Here is a 14625-nt window from a genome sequence, read left to right on the forward strand (position 1 = left end):
TTTGTGTGTGTTTTTTCTTTCCATTATTATGAAGAAATAATGTGTCTATATGGGATATAATGTACAATATGAGGTCTACAAGCCAGGAATACAAAGTGTTTCAAAAGAAACAATGAAAGTAATGTTTTCTCCTCAGGACATATGGGTTATAAAGCTTTTAGAAGGACAATAGAGTTTATGTGCTCCTTTTCCTTTTTCAAAATTAAATTAAATTGCATCATCGTAAGTCACATAACTGTGAACTCATGACCTTGAGAAACCCACAGTTGTAAGTGGCAGAGTGTCACCTCCATCTAATGAACTGCTTTTTCTCTGTGGCTTCTCTTCGTTATGCCTTCTAGCAGGATCTTTGAACCTTCAAAGAAAATTTTAACCTGATCTTCACTTTGTTTTGCCCTTCAGTATTAATCCGCAAATGAGCTTCAAAATAAAGGGCAGAAGATCAAAGACCATGAAAATGTTAGATGTTTTTCTAACTAACAAGGGAGGCCAAACATAAAATCCTTTTTTCAAGGATTAAACAGATACTGCAACAATAATTTGATCATTTTATAGTACGAGTGTCTATTGCAACATACTGAAAGTAGCGTACTAACTGGGGATGATCCTGTGGTTAGTATGTAGCTCTATAGAAAATCTGCAAGCTCACTTTAATTGACTGTGTGGGTCTTTCTGTAGCCAGCACGTCACTTTCACAACAGGAAAGGTCAAATTACACTGATTGAACAGAGCTTGCTCACATGTCATACGTTTTTGAGATTGGCATTTTCCTTTCTGAGTTTACTTAGGACACAGTTCATCATTGAAGTGTATAAATGCATACTGTATAGTGATAGTGCATATTGTTTTTTGTTGTTTGTTCTTAAGATATTAAACCAAGTTGCTTAGTACAGTACATGGTCACCGCAAATTCAATGGCACTGATCAGAAGTGCAGGGGTGCTAATCCATGTGTCCTATCTAAATTTGTTCCTGAGCTTTTACAATCGACACAAACTTTCTTCTTAATTTAAGTGACATTGCAGTGCCTCACATTTTAATTTAACTTGGGCTGAATGGTGGATAAATGGAAGTATAAACACTACTTTGGGATCCTTTGGGATTAAATGTGCTATATAAATGTAATTAATATATTAAATAATAATAAACATTATTTTATACCACTGCCTATATTTCTTTTGAAATATGTGGTATTTTTAAATGTATGCTATACCTCCACTCTCTCAACCATTCTAAATAACAAAACCATTGACAGAAAAAAGCTCTCAGTCATGTAATGTAATTATAGTGCTAGTTACTTCAGTGCTGCTATTTGCATATATAAATGAGAAAGAGAACTCTTAGTACTTGTGCTTATCTATACTGATCTACACACACAATGGTTGACTAACAGGAAAAATAACCTTTCTGTTTTTCAATTTAAATTGAAGTGCATTATGTCAAGCTTCCGTGCTTTAGATACCATTTGCATCTAATCAATGATTCTGGGTTTATTTTAAAATGAAAAATGCTCCAAGCATGGAATTCTCTCTAAGCAGATATTTTGCCCACCATTTTATAAATCCATACAGTACATTATCACCAGAACTTTAAGTACAGTATCTGAAAAGAAATAGGTTTCCTGCTCTCAATAATAACAACAAAGCTGAGGAACATTAGCTTTAATCCACGGACCCACAATTCCTGTTGCATAAAGTCTCATCAGTGAATTTTCATACTAGCAGTAATGGAAAAATCAGTTATTACAGAGTGCTGATTTGCCAAATTGGATATAAAAGCTCAGCATTTAAGGAAACAGTCGTTCATCAGGCTTATTCTTAAAGCCTACTTTACTTGCCTACTGCTGTGCATGTTCTTCTGCCATGGATCACTTTATTATGTTGTATTTTGTGTTAGAGTACTGTATATAACTGTTTTAAGGAAGAAAACAGGGTGAAAATCTCTGAACAAGGTTTCCAAGTGTTGTTTATTTTAAATGCATCTGACACAACTTCTCAGGAGTCTGAGTTTTTCTCTATTATTTGCCAGAAACTGGTTTTACAGTTCTGTGCTTTTCTAAGTAAGGATTACGTTTTATTATGGCACAGTGCTAGTTTTGCCATGAATTTGAAGATTTAGGGTAATCTACGGAATGCAGTGACTCTTTAGTTGTGAACTTTTCTTAGGATTCCATTGATAAACTGCAATTAGTCATTTTTATGCAGAAATATTAAAACATAACATTATATCCAATCAACGAAGCTTCAGGCTTATCTAATGATTTCCTTTAAATAAGTATTGAATAAGGCTGAAAGAATTTCAAATTATATGATAAAGAGTAAATCAGTTCTTAAGGTCTTTATTTCAACAATCCTACTGTAATGATCCTCACTGTTATACAGTTATTGAAATCCAGTATATGCAGCAGGCCATGAGTGAGGTGATAGTAACTTTGCTAATGCAATTATGTTAATGTGTACTCATATTCAGGGGTATGCATATAAACACTTACATGTATTACATATATACATTTTCTACAGACTTGATCATTTCTTTTGGGAGATTAGTGTCTATTCCTCCTTGACTGTGTGTGATTTATCACCAGCAAAAATGTCTACAAAGCTAGTGTATTATTGAGTCAAACACAATCTGTGTAATGACAGAGTCTTTGACCTTGAGAATGAACAAAACGGCAGATTATCTTGAAGCTTTTGCAGAAACCATTAGAAACAAAGGTCTAAGTCAGCAAAGAAAATGAAAGGCTTGATGTAATGTGAAAGCGCTCGATTAGAGGTTAATATAGTTGCTTTAAAGAAAGAGCCCCTAGTAAAAACTAAAGGCTCAAAATGCATTGTATAAATTGGAGGCTGTTGTCAATCGCCCTTCAATCTACTTGGTTTTTAGAATTTAGAAACAACAATTCTGCCCACTGTTACGTTTTCCCGTAATTCCACTCCACTCCTTTAAGAAGGCGCACATCCAGGTTAACTACCTAACCACTCACCTGCTCCCTTTATCACCACACCTCCACCTAGCCTGTATTTAAGCACACCGGTTAACGCCTCGGTCTGCTCTGTATTTGGATTAGTAGTTTAGAAAAGAGTGCCTGTCTAGTGTTGGCGGCGAACTCCCTGGTTAAGAAATCTACGGTTTGCGATCTTGGCGTCCTTTCTCGACGATCCTCTCGGATTTCGTGTAAGGTACCTCAGCTCGGTGAAAACTCGTCTTGTCAGTCCTTTGCTCTGCATAGGATCCACCTAACTGCAATGCTCGGAAGCCTGTTACTCACTTTTTGAGCTACCTGTCTTTTAATATCTTGGAGGTTCCACAGCCCTGCTTGAGTTTAGCGCTCATTGGGGAGTGAATGAACCCCATCCTACTCAGTCGTGTATCGCTGCTTGCTCGCACCCACGATCATGAAGCCCAACCTGCAATCGGGTTTGAACTACTCTGGAGGATGGCCCTAATATTCTTTCATGTGAGAGATGAAGAATGAGTGCATAAGCATGGCATTCAGTATAATGCCAGTTTATTAGGTTGCAGTTACTGTAGATGCCAAAAACCTGTAAGCAGAAACTAAATACTACTACAATAAACAACCCTGCCTGCAAGGAAATATGATTAGTGAGGTACTGTACCAGGCACTGCTTATTTTATAGATGCAGAAAAAGACATTCTTCTGTGGGGAAATGCATTGAAGATAACTAACAATTTCTTAAATACTAAAGCAATATATTTAATCAGATGTTTGATATTTTTAGACCAAATTAAAGCTGCAGATCTACCTTTGTCATATAACTTGGTGGTAATGGATATTGTGTTTCATTGCTCTTCTGTTTTCATCCACCCATTGTTGGAAAGCTGCTTCTTCCTGGTAAGAGCTGTGGCAACTTGGAGCCTGTTACTGGAGCAAATGGTGCCAGATAGAACTAGCCCCTGCACAGAATGCCAGCTTATCACTGGGCACACACATGGACAGGAACCCAGGGACAATTTAGAAATGCCACTTAACCTAGCCAGTAAAGTGGGAGAATGTTTACAGTTGAGAGGAGGTCAGTTAGCTGGTTGTCCATCTGTTTTTTAGCTGATAAACTAATGACAGTTTTCCAGGATGCTCTTTCAGCTGCCATCACTGGTTAAAAGGGTTAAGATGACCTCCACCTAAAAAATGGGCATTGCACCTTTTTTAGGTATCTTAAATGGGCTTCATTAACTGGATGGATTAATTTTGTTTCAAGCCAATTAATAATTGCTCTTTATCTAAAACAAACAAACTCAACACAATTAGGCCCATGATGAGTTTATGTAGGTGAAGAAGGGACTAGACAGACCACTTTACTCATTGCCAGTGCAAGGTTTATTTGAGATTTATTGTAATACTTCAATATATAATACATTATATTGATCCTGGGGCTCTCTTTTCCTAGATCTGCTATAAGTACTAACTAACTTTAGTTTAAAGCCTATACAACAGATCATAAAAGATAAATGTGTTCTAATACACATTGAAAACACAGCAGTCTTGGTCTTAAATCAATAGGTAATTGGGCACAAGGATATTTACCTTTTAAATGGAGTAGATAGGCTTTTGATTTTTTTTTTTTAGTAGTTCATTCATTGATTGTTCATTGTCCCTTGGGACAAGAAAATCCTGAGCTCAATTCATATGATTCTTTAAATAAATTGCAAGGTACTCCATCTTTGTTTACTTGATTTTATTTTCAAATTGCAAAAATGAGTTGATCTCTGTATAAATGTGCAATTACTGTACTGGATATTAACCTGTGACACCATTTATAATGGATAATCCCATGGTTATTTAGACAAAAGATTCTAATTTCCATGTACAATGCAACACGCACATTCTGTAAATTAGGTACCACGCAATTTAGACCTGTAGTTTAAATTTACACAAAATGAAGACCACAGGATGCTGTTTACTGCTATATTTGACCTTCATTGGATTCACACAAAGGGATTGTATATCTCCTGACAGGTTAAAGATAATTTCTCACCTACTGTACTGTATGTTCTGCCTTCAACACCCTACCACTGAAGCAGATATGCTTTCTGCTTGCTGGTCTAATAGAGTAAGAGCTCAATTGTGAATGAAGTAGCCTGAACTTTCACCACTCTTTCCAATTAATTTCCAGGAAAATCAACATTTTCAGTTATTAATTTCTACTGCCAGAGAAATAGCCTTAAGCCTTGCAGCCAATAAATTGCTGTGCACTGAGTTCCTGCTTTGCATTTCAATAGACTTGGATTTTCTATTTAAGATTCTGTGTTATTTCTTAAAATGCTTTCTTTAATATGATAAGATGCTGTAAACTACTGCTGAACTTTAATGTAGCTGAAAGAAACTTGCTTATTACAATAAATATGAAATTATCTGCAGGCATATTTGGAATTGAATAGTATGCATTTCTTGTCTTTAAATAGAACAATTAAGCTTTTCAATTAAGTTATTGTACACAACAAAAAAATCAAAATTGTTAGGTTAATTGCTTACTTTAATTAACTAAACAAAAGTAAACTTTTCTGGACTTATAAAAACAGCAGATGTAGATGGGTGTCTTTCAATATAACAAAGTGATTTGGAATGCTCAAGATGCTTTAAGTATTATTTTGTCATTTGCTTGATGAAGTATTTTTCTTGAAATAGAACTTGTTCAAGGCCAGGAGACTGTGGGGAATGACATTGATTGTAGTATTTAAATACCATTATAGTATCATTTTTAAAGAATAAACCACACCTGAAGTCGTATTACAGTATTACCTGATGCAACTGTTACCTATGCTACCAAAAAGTGACACTTTCAGAAGAGAAAACTGACTAAGGCTGACTTAAAAAACTGACTGTTTTTCTGGGTCAGGCATCATTGGAAATGACTGTGGCAGGAAATTGGACACCATAGGGACTGTAGATGACTTTGTGGAGCATTAGGATATGATGTGAATTTGAAATGAGTGATTAGGCTACTTGATTTTATTAATTATGGTGCTGCAGGTTTGTGTAGTCGGGGGAAGAGGTGTAGATTGCAGTGGGGTCTATACAAATTTATAACGGGGCTTACAAGAGTCAAGATCTGCCACTGTGTACCTTAGATTGTTTTGCTATATTTAATCATTTTTTTCCTCTTTTTAGATTGGATGCAATCTCATAATGTGCTTGGTCTGCATACTGTACATGTGGACTTCAGGAGCAGGTGAGGTGGGTCTTCTTTTACATGCAAAGGGCTTTGATATCCATTGGGGAAAAACCTAGTACTAACTTTAACTGTCACTTTCTTGGATGCAAAAAATGCTACGCTTGCTAGAGTTTATTTAGATATATAACCCTTCTGGTTCATAGCATAACATGCACTGCAGCACCCAAAAGTAGTTAACAATCTAGAAATTGGACCTCCCTCCTTCATGTGTAATGAAAGCAAACACTTCATTAACAGGCAGTACTTGTTCTTTCTAACTAGGGCAAAATCAATAATATGCTTTTGGTGAGGGAAACTGGGACTGTCTGTTAATACAAGAAAAACTGACTAGATTTAATTACTTCAGCATATCTTAGTAGCAATTAAAAAGGAAAGTATAAAATCACTTAAAAAGCACTTGTGTCCTGAGTGAATAGTCCACATCTATAATTTTGTTTTCAAAACCAACACAAAAGATCATGGCATGTTACCCATAATACAACTTCAAAACTGTGGTTTTTACAGCTAGGCCAATTGCTAGAATAAACACTGCTAGAATAAGTGCTATAACTTCTACTCGGATCTTCAATCTGAACAAATGAATCTTTTCATCATCCATAGCTACTGCATCCTTAAGGGTGTAGAGTGAATAAACAACTAAATTTGCTTGTGCAACATGAGACAATACCCTGGATGGGATACTAGTCCATCATAGGAAAAACAACCAATTTAAAAATTAAATTAAATTTAGAAAATGAAATGAATGCTGATGCACATATTGTACAATAAGATTTACATCAATATCTCAGGGGGCACATGCATTATTTAAAATAGTGCATTGAGAAGTACTGCTATAACAATCAGCTTACTGGTGCAGAGAATTCAGAGAGCTGGCTCTGAGTAAGACCAGCTACATCGTGGTAAGCACATAACCAGAATACCAGCCTGGTACCATTATAATTGGCAGATCCATCTGCATAATAGTTTTCGAACTGTGGTGGCCGTGAGAAATTGCAAAATAGAAATAATCTGCATCTCAGCAGAGTGATTAGAGTTCGCCATCTGCATGAAAATGATTTGAGTGTTTGGAGGCTGTTCAGGGATTCATGCTGACCTATTGAGAGTGGGGAGCCTTTTACTGTTCATTGAACTGTTTTACACTGATGCAAGGCAGAATACTGTATATCTCTTGGTGAATGCTGTTGTCTTTCAATTTGCTCACACTACCCAGTAGGACAGAGGAAGTGATGAGATGTGGAGAGGAACATTCTTTTACACAACACATTAGGTGCAGACAGACGATAATGTTACTACAGTTATAGATCAACAAAGTCTTGGATCCAGCTGTTATTCCATTCCTGCAAGCCAATTCAAAAGTGTCATTTTCCATCAGGGCAATGCAAGACCTACAGTGCCAGGATTACAATGGCATGTCTTCAAGTAAACAATGCCAGCTTTTTCGCCTGACAAACTCCAGTAGAATATCCATGGGACCAATTCATCAAATGACATCGACAGCCGACAAGAGCAACCAGTCAACCTTTGACGGTTAGCTGCAGCTGTATTTGTGCTCACATTTGCTGAGATTGTTTGGTCCAAAACACTTGATTTTATTCAAATGTTTTATTTCTTTAGGGCCTCTACACCTTACAAGGCTGTTGTTACGACCCCAAGTGTCTAGGGGTAAAGGGGTGCAACATTTAGGATAATTCTTTTGGAAGCAGGTGGGTTTTGGTGAGGGACTAGGAAGCGTGATAACAAGGGTAAGGAACTAGAGTGGTGCCAAAGAAAATAACAAACAAAATGGAGCTGGCTAGGAAAGTGAGGGAAAGCTAATCTGAATACAAAAGAAAACCCGAAACACAGCGTGTTTGGTGTCTTCAACACCCTAACTAACCTCCCCTGACTACCCAAAACCATACAAGACAAACGGCACTCACCCGTACTAACCTAGTGTTACTAATACAAAGTCAACTAAGTGTGTAAAGTGTACCCAACAACCTAAACTAACCTTATACACAAAAGTTCACACAAAAACACAAGTGAACCAGGAGTACAAATAAGGGAAAACGAGAGTAATCAACAGGAACAGGGTACAAAGAACACAAAAGTTGAACATATAACACGTTAGGGCAAGGTAATGGCAAAACAAGGATAAACATAAACAAACGAAAGTACAAAGAAACTAACAAAACGACAAAGCTGAAGCTATACGAAAATACACACACAAAACAAAACAAACCAACGAAGCCGAAGCAATAACCAAAAGCGAAGTGATAACCAAAACCAAACGGGGCCGAAGTCAAGCAAAAGGCCTCTCCTTGCTGAAAACCTCCATGTTATATGCTGAATAAGATGTGTTCTGATTTGGCTGAGAGCTAATTGATGATGATGATGTCATATTGAAACAGTGGTGTGATGGTGGGCCAATGGGGGAGAGAGAACAATCAAGGGTCAGCAGTGTGGACATAACAGAAAAAACACACACAGAACAAACACTGGGATGTAATACTGTTCTTAGACAATATACAAGATAAAAAACTTGTTTAATTTCATAATGCTTATTTTTAAAAATGAATCTTAATATAACAAACCATTTTTTCTGAAAAGTACTCCTACATGTAAACAATGAAATTACCCCTAAACTAGACTGTGTATTTAATAAATATATTTAATTTTTTAATTATATATATTTAATTTTATTTTATTTTTTAATTCTTTATTTCAGGTATTGTTACCTAGAGATAGTAATTAAAACCGCTTATGTGGTAAAATGTATATTTTCATTCTGTTGACAGTCTGATCTACACTTTCTCGTTGTTTTTTCATTTAACTGCGACTTGTATCCAGTACTGTGCTTATTCTTAGAACAGTAAACAAAATCCTAGGCCACTGCCTAGTTAAATGCATACTAGCTTCCAGACTAACTTATCTACTATATTTTATATAGTAAAGTTCATATTTAGAATTCTCAATTTTTTCATTTCAAATATCAAAAATCATGTAATCTACACAAAATGAATGCAGATGTATAATGTGACCATAGATCAATTAACTTTTTTGTAAACAGTTACGTATTGATATACACACAGCAAAAAAAGCTACATTTTAAATAATTTCAGTTATTTATTTTTCAAATTGTTCCATATTTCTGTCTGCCAGTCTGAGGTATGTGCAGGAAAGTTTTGGACTTAATGTCATACCAGCTTTTTGTCATCTCCTGCAATTTGCCATGGAAGTTCATTCTCCACAAGGGGAATGAAGTGAGCCCATCGAAATCTATTCATTTTCGGTAAGAATACTGCATGAGACAATTTCCCAGTGCACAAGTTTCTCTTCCCTAATCAATAAGCAGAATGTTCTGAAAGATTTCATTCTATGCAAATACACAGAAAGTGTACTCACTCATATCAACCACTACCCTGTAAGTCAGGCAAGAAAACCACAGAAATGTTCTTATTTCCTATAGCCTGATCCAGACATGAAAGTTCTACAAGATGGTCTCTTCCATGAATGTGAGGAGTGTGATGCTTCACTGAGATCAGTCCCTCCCATCTAAATCTCCAGACAAACTGAGGAACATTCTGTGAGACGATTGCTTCACACGGACACAGAGGGGATGACAGCATATCTCAGATCATGAAAGCTCTCCTAGGTGGTTAGATAGTATGGTGCCAGCAGTCTATATTTTAGCCTGGTGGAAGGCTTTAAAATAGAAACCCCAGCACTGGCAGGACAGAATATGGACCCTACATCTTTTTATAAAGGTAATACCCAAAAATCAGTCCTCCAGCAAGGACTGCCGTGGTCTTCATCACCGTTGACAAAGAGATGTTTATCTGTAAGGAAAAGAGGAAAAGTTTTTTCTTACATTTCTCCAGTTAGAATATACAGTATTATTAAAAATGAAAGCAATACTTGAAATAAAACACTGTGATGACAAACTACATATCAACAAAAACACTTTACAATTTGAATTTCTGGGGGGCACTAGGAATCTACAGTTAACTGTACATTTCTAGCTTGCTGTGAGTATTGTGAAAATCTCTCACCTGTGCGGCCTCAGAGATTCGAGAAGCTGTGTTCATGACTCCCTTGGTGATCTTTGAGCTTACCCTCTGTAGGAGGGTTTTGGGTTTGCAGTTATTTGGAAGCAGAAAAGTTTCTCGTAAATTGATGATTTCATCCTCAATAACCTGTAGACAATTTAAAACATGTTTTCAAAGTATTTTAAAGTTAATGTAATTGGGAAATTAACAGAATTCCTTCACTACAGAAAGATGTAATACAGTAAACTTTGACCTCAAAACTTTTTGAAAGTGACTTTTTTGAGGGATGTTTTGTAAGGAGCCATCCTTCACTTAAGAATCATTATGATGTTGAAATTCAATGTAGGGATGTGTAAATCCTTACAACTGTTCTGACAGAAAAAATACAGAAAGGTGGCTTTGAAACAAAGAAATTTCATCCATACCTTGCTCTCTGGAAAGACACAAAGAGCAATTTTTAATACAGCATAAGCTTCCTTGATTTTGTCTTGTTTCAGAAGTATCTGTTAAGGTAAAACAAAATGTCCTTGGTGATTTCCATGATGTATAATTTTCATGTAGTTAAAAATAACATGAGTAAAAATGAAAAGAAAGTAGGAGACGGTCAATGATTTCTGTGCCTGGGGCTTTTAATAGCTTTTATCAGACCTCCTGCACTTTATAGCTGATTAGAATGTCTGTAGAGGTTTGTCTCTTCTGCCTAAGAAAACACCTATACCTTCATGATTCTCCTCATGGTTGCCATGGCCACAAAGACATAGTTAGATCACAATGCAATGACTTTGTCTTGCTCTTATTTTTATGTTACATGTACATTAAAGTTTATTGCTCATTTTAAGATTGCTAGTATATTTTGTAGAATTTTGAATGACTTCGTGCGAAAAGAATTTGAAATTTCTTTCTACGTTGATGTAAAAATAAGCACAGCAGCTTCTTCACAATAAAACGATTCTTAATGATAGGATAAAAAGGATATAATCAGACCTTTGCCTTGGTATACAATGCCTTTACATTGTAGGGGTCTTCTCTTAATACTTTTTCAAGTTCATTCCCTATATATACCATCTCCATGGCATCTAGATTAGAATTGATCTTTGTATGAATGTCCAAGAGCCCTTCATCTTCACAGCTGAGGTGTCGAGGACTGGTTCTGCAGTCTGGGGAAACAGCAGGTTAATGGTCTTATTTCTTACATGGTGTCATGGCGCATCTTCAGTATTGTGATCACAGTCTTGCCATAAGCTTCATTTTCTTGTGGTTGCTTTGATATTTTTAGCACAACAGCTCTGACTCCAAGTTTGATACACACTCATTACATGTTTGCTTACTGCAGACTCCACTTAAGGTAACTTACTATAATGCAAAATATTTAAAGTAAACGCAAGACAAGAAATAATTCAAATACAGGAGAAGTAAGTAAGATGAAAAAAGTCCATTGAGTGGTTAAAAACATAAATAAGGAATTGTTGGTCACAGTAGACAAGGCCTTTGGTTGGCAATGAGGGAAGATGGTTTGTGGTAAGAGTTGGCAGTGGGAGTTTTGAGGAGGTGGCACAAGGTGGTGAGAGGAAGGGACTGAGCAGTTCTGATTTCAGTGGGAAGGTCGCTCCGTCACTGTAGAGTCAGGAATGAGCAGGCCCGGGAGGTGTAGACTCGGATAGGGCTGGGGGGTGGGGGGGGAGGTTGGAGAGAAAGATGAAGTCAAGGGACAGACTGGAGAGGAATGGCTCAGAAAGCAGGGGGCAAGAACAAATGTTTTGAAATGGATGTGTGCAGCTGAAGGGAACGAGTGGACAGTCCAGAAAGAAGTTACTCAGCCATGTTATGAGTTCAGTTCAGGAACTGAAAGATGCCGCCATTGAATTTTAGCCTACTTCACTGATTAATTCAGTTTTTGCAATTCTGTTTAACTTTTACTTGACAGCTAACAAAAATTCAGTAGTTCATCAGTTTAAGAATCACATTCCTTTAAAAAGCCTAGGAAAGCTTTTAGAGTTCCATGGAGCTGTGTGTATGCCAGTCTTCAATAACCACATGATTAATGCACATCATTTACTAACACAGACATGAGGTTACAGAACAGCAGTTTTGATCACATAGACCACAATAATGCTTACAGGGTGCCTGATGGACTTTAGACCATGACATTCCGCAACAGAACACCTTCAGTTCTGCACAAGAAAATATGAAAAAGTCATCAAAAGGATGTTATTACAGTAATAATAAAGGATATTATTAGAAACTATGGTATTGGTTCTTTTCCAAAACTTAAATTGCATTTTACAATAGTTTGTGGAACAAATTAAATTTGACCGTGTTGAAATAGCCATAAAAAAGTATAAAAATACAAATCTAGATTTAGCTTTTTTTAGCACAGTAACAACTGAATTGATAACTTGATATGATCACAACCTCAAAATATGATATAAGTGTAGTGTAATGGTAATAGGGATGTAATAAGAAAACCTTGAAAAACAAAGCATAAAACAGAAAAAAACAATGAACAATTATAACAGTAAATCAAAATGACAAAGTTATTTACATCCTATCAAAAAAGTATTGTCTAACAGTATGTAACGGTATATATGTGTATTATTGTTACTATGAAGTTAATTAACAATCATAATTCTACTTACATTATATAAGCAATGTTTTCCTCCTTTAATGTCTTAAGCTACAGGCCTTAAAATTAGATAATGTTCTTGATACTTAGGGTGATGTCATCACATCCACTGTGATGTAAAGACCAATCATTTCAGTCATTCAAGTCATCACAATCATAGCCCTATACCTGAACTGATCTGTGGGATGTCTGCACTTGTATAGGGAGCTGGTGTGATGTCACAATGGTCTTTTTGAAGTAGTGCCTATGGGTACCTTAAAGAAACCTGTAATGTTAAATTAAATGCAATGTTAAATATCTTTTTTAAAGTTTATTTCATTCACAGATTTACAAAATACAGTATAAGCAGACTTAATAATATGTATATATAATATAAATAAATTTGCACTGAGAAGGCCTTGATTGCAATATACATATTTTTAACCACTCAAAAATGTTTTCTTTCAGCCCAAAAATCCAACCAAGAAATGACAAAGATCCTTGTTTTAATCATGCTCCCTTTATTAATTTAGCATTGACTATTTAGCTAACTCTTTCAAGAGAGGATCTCATATAAAAATTCAAAATCTTCAAAAGCTCTGCCTCAGTCAACAAGATGTTTTAATTTTTCATTCTGATTAGTTCCTGCATAGCCACGTACACTCACACTAATTACTTCACTAAATTATAAGGTACTTCTTAAAATATAAGGTGCTCAGATTGTGGTGCTGTAATTAATGGAGTGCCACAGGAGTCTATGTTCAGACCACTTCTCTTCATAATTTATATTTGATATGTATTCTGGTGTAGTAGTTATGTTAAAGTAATGAAGCTCACAGATAATACCCAAAATAGTGGTATTAATAAACAATGCGCAAAACATAACTGGATTCAATAAAAATCAAGACTGAGCAAACAATTGGCAGATGCCATTAAATTTAGGTTAATATGGACAGGGAGCTGAGTTTAAGTAGCAAAATAATCTATATATTATGAATTATAAAAAATGTGGTTCAGGCATAAGTCTATAGAGTGATGAAATTCAATTTTAGAGACCCTTTGTTATATTTCACCTCCTGCCTCGCGTGTCCAAGGCCAGCACCATTTTTGTTAGGAGTCAAGCTCCACTCATCTTAAAAAAGAATGAATAGAAAGTGGACCTGAACTGTGTAGGACTGCTCATTACCCCTATTTGAGATGCCTCACAACCTGGAAAAAGGAAGCCAAACTAAGCAAGGTTCAAGATATCATTTGAAGCATTCTCAGAGCTGAAAACTGCATTAGATATATAATATATATACATAATTTTTATGTACAAAAAAATGTTTAGGATACGCCACCTAAGAAGTAGAAGAAAACATGGAAAACTGAACTGCTAAGGAATACTTACTGTAATTGCTCTTATACAGAGACCCCTCTATGTGTTCACTGTTTTAGTGCAATCTGCTTAATTAATTGCATTAGTTAATTACAGCTGATGATTTTTTTAAACAACACTTAAATGCCATTTATTTAAGACAACAACCTCCAAGTGTTTGAATTCATTTGACCACCTCCCTCCACCTACCTGTGCATTAATAAATACTGGACCTACAGTAATTGTGTATTGTAGCTACTGCCCATCTCTGGGGATCTCATTATAGTCTCCACAAGCTGTTCTGCTAGACAGACTTTCCACACTTATTCTTCACATCCGGGGCCTTCATCAATGTACAACGCGAATGTGACTCCAAAAGCTCAGTTTGGTCACTTACGGTCAATGCAGCCAGTTAATTAGAAAAATATATAAGCCTCAAATATTCTGG

The sequence above is a fragment of the Atractosteus spatula genome, chromosome 17 (genome assembly GCF_055471065.1).
Source record: "Atractosteus spatula isolate fAtrSpa1 chromosome 17, fAtrSpa1.hap1, whole genome shotgun sequence".
Lineage (NCBI taxonomy): Eukaryota > Metazoa > Chordata > Actinopteri > Semionotiformes > Lepisosteidae > Atractosteus > Atractosteus spatula.